This window comes from Pyxicephalus adspersus, chromosome 1 (genome assembly GCF_032062135.1).
Source record: "Pyxicephalus adspersus chromosome 1, UCB_Pads_2.0, whole genome shotgun sequence".
Lineage (NCBI taxonomy): Eukaryota > Metazoa > Chordata > Amphibia > Anura > Pyxicephalidae > Pyxicephalus > Pyxicephalus adspersus.
The window spans coordinates 74,085,901-74,089,615 of NC_092858.1; positions in this window are offsets into that span (position 1 = coordinate 74,085,901).

A 3,715-nucleotide genomic window follows, 5' to 3' on the forward strand; every position below is an offset into this window, starting at 1 on the left:
TATTTGGTTGTTTCTTCTTGCTAAATGGAATTTAAAACCAAGATTCTATTTACTAATAATCTGTAACACTTGAATTATACAATTTCCAAATGTTACTAAATCTGTAACATATTACCAGTTAGCATGTTCTCCTGTCTGTATCTGTCTTTTGATTTATCTTTGTTATTTACTTCTTCTAGTTGATAATGACTAGTTGATTTTGCTTTACCATTACACCATACCCATACATGTCTAAAAAAAACAGCATCACCCAATGAGGTTTCAACCGAGTAAGTATTGCTTATAGTATGCAGCAAAGCAGCACAACCATTACACTGAGGTCTAGGAGGATAAAATTTACCTAAAATTACTTCAATACAAATAAATAGAAATTGGCATATGCCAAGAGAGCAGGTATAACAGGTAGCAAATGTGATTTGTCCAAATATTCAGTGTGCCCAATGCACATTCTATATTTTGATTGTAATATTGTATATTGACTTGGTTATGACAAATATAATTTCACTTCAGTACAAAAAAAACGTGGCTACAAATACGAATGTTTGTATGACATGTCTAAATTTACTCCGAGCCAGCCACTGCAGCCAATTGGCATGGATTTTGTTGTCTCCAAATATTTGCAAATAAAAAAACAAAGAGTTAGTATTCATTTAAAGGAACTTTCCAGTTTCAAAAATAAAGGATAATAAAAAGATTATCTGTGCTTTTAGTATAAACCCCAGGGAACTCAGCTGTTTGTGTTTTACTAAGGTGCAGCTAACATGGAAAAAAAAGTACATAATTCTGTGATATCCTTGCTACCAACTCTCAGTGAATAGCAGAAAACTAATATAGCTTTTATTATTAGTGTGGGGAAACAGATGTACAATGGAATAAAAAAATCCCTTTGAATATAAGCTTTCTAAACTAGAAAAGCACAAAGAAAACATCCACATAGGGATGTCATTCACCTTTTCATTTACTTTGAAAGTCATTCAAACCATTTGCTTTACTAACCAGGAAATACCATTGGTGGGAAAGAATGTAAAATGTCCCTTATCCTAATCAGCGTTTAACATTTAATTTCAGAATGTACTTAGTGACAAGTACTGTTTAGATTTATCTGAACTCAGATATAAAGTACAAGACAATAAGTAGATGAGAGTAAGTAATAAATGTATTCTGAATTTCTTTAGGACACAAAGCACTAACTGTAAGATACAATGATTGTATAATACATAGGTCTTCTCTTTCATTAAAGAATAATAAAACCCATCCCAAATGTAAATAACATGCCTTTTGCTTTCTAAGCATTATGCCATCACTTCCACCTTGCACTCTCTCTGTCTGCTCCTTTGTGCAGATATCCCGAGCTATACATTTATCTGTGATCATGTTGGCAGCCAGTGGCATAGTCATGCTATCAATTTGGTAAACACCATGAAAGATGGTTTTGACACTAGTTCTTACCATGAAGACTGGTCAGTATTTACCGAGGGTTCTCATTACCTTGTAGCAGATCCATTTACTGACTTGAAAGATAACTATCATTGTTAAAATAGATATGGGCTATATTGCACTGCTGGAAGCCCATGCTGCTTAACAGTTTCATACTAAATAACTATTGATCTCATTCAGTGTGCAATTTTTCCTGCAACCCCAAAGATTCAATCATCATGAAGTGCATTTCAGAAGCAATTGTACAAAATTAAAGTCTCTCAAAATGACTGTGATCTGTGGCAAAGTCATAAAAACGAATCAATTGTAAGTTGGTTAGGAGAGCTTTGCAGCTATGTATACTCACAACTGTGAATTTATAACAAGGCCTAACAATTGTACCGGAACATTATTGTTTGATCCAGAGGATCAAAAGTAAGTTATGAGTGTCTAAGGACAGGAGCTTCTGTTTTGTCTTTCCATCACAAATTATGTTTTCATTATTTTATTTGTTCATAGCACAGATGGTGCTTTCTTTCCTCTATGGGATACAACATTCCATTAGATAAACATTGTTCTAGCAGAAAACTAGTAACTTCACCAGCAGGGAGCCTTTACAAACATTTTTAACCTTCTACATGCATAAATTAGGGAAGCTTGCATCCACACAAGAGTCAACGTGAATGCTGAATATTTTCTATTACACTAAATTATGACATATGTACAGCAGATAGTTTGACATTAATGTAGTTAACCATTTGTTTACTTTGTTCTTTTGGATCTGATTTGTATTCCCTGGTACCCCAATGAACCCTGTTACTGCCAGCTTGATGCAATAATATATTGCGTTCATGCTTGCCAAGTGTTACATTGACCAATTGAGTTAAATTTTATCAGGAGACAAATAAAAACTCAAAGTTGACTACAAAGTGTCATATACTTGTTTTACACTTACTTTTAAAGTAAGCTCCAGAGAAAACATAATAACACATTAAAAATAGGATTGCAGCGTGCTGGTTTTAGATGCAGTGCCAGAGAGAAGATTGAAAGTATGTCTATAGCCAAACCTTTTTTTTATTCATTGTGGATTGAACATATCCCACGTGGGTGATTTCCCTAGGGGTATGTGCACATGCTAGATATTTGTTGAATGATTGAAAATCCAGTGTGTGCACAGTGCTCCCCCAGCATCATTCATAGTAACATCCTGGCAGATCAATTAACTACTGAGTGGAGATGACCAATTTACTTTCCTTTGGAGAAGGACACAGCAGGGTGCAACTTGTTTACCCTCCCCTCTCCAAAGAACAAACAGTGCAGAGTATACAGCACTCATTTGTTCTACTGTCAATGGAAACAATCAGAAAAGATTATTTCCAGTAACATTAATCCATCATGTGTATATAGCTCTAATCACCCATTGAGCAGACACAACAGAAAGTGAGATAAAATCTCTGTAAATGAGGGAAATTCTTTCTTAGATACTACCAACACCTATGTACTTTGACATACAAATGTAAGGTGTAACTGTATGCAAAACCTACCAAAAAAACAAAAAAAAACTTGCTGTTCTAAATATCACTTTATGCAAAATACCTAACTCCTGAGATTCAGTATTTGCAGAGAAAATGACAACTAACACAACAAGATCAACAGTCATTGTCAAGTCTCCAAAAAGACCCAGAAGTAAAATGCAATGTAGTTTATTCTAACTTGACAATGACAGTGTAAAGGGGAACTATGATGAAAGATATGCTTCAAAAATGAAGTTTTCTTGTAGATAAAAATATGTTTCTTTCATAAAGTATCCTTACTCTAGAAAAATAAATACCAACAATAATACCGGCTAATGGGGCAGCACATATGACTTTAGACAGACTTTATTAGTATACATCAGATTTTGTCATATATTAGCCCGTTTATATGCAGGATGTGTGAAAGACAATATTAACCATTGCCGGATGCGTGATCTGAACCAAAAGGCCACCTAAACTCACCAGAAGTAATTACAATAGCGGCTGGAAGGGGAAAGGGTAATTTTAATATTTTATATTTTTAAAATATTTGCATGCAGATATGATTAATGTTTTGCAAATTTGTGCAATTCAGAAGCACAATGATTGTATATTTCTTTGCAGACTGGTAACATTTCCACATATCAAGGTGAATAAAAAATATATAGGGTGGTGTATTCAAATCAACTTACTGATCATTAGTTAAATGATTAACCTCTATCTGAAAATGTTATTCATCTGACTTCCTGATTCATTGCACAATAAAAAGCAAAAAGCAAAAGAAA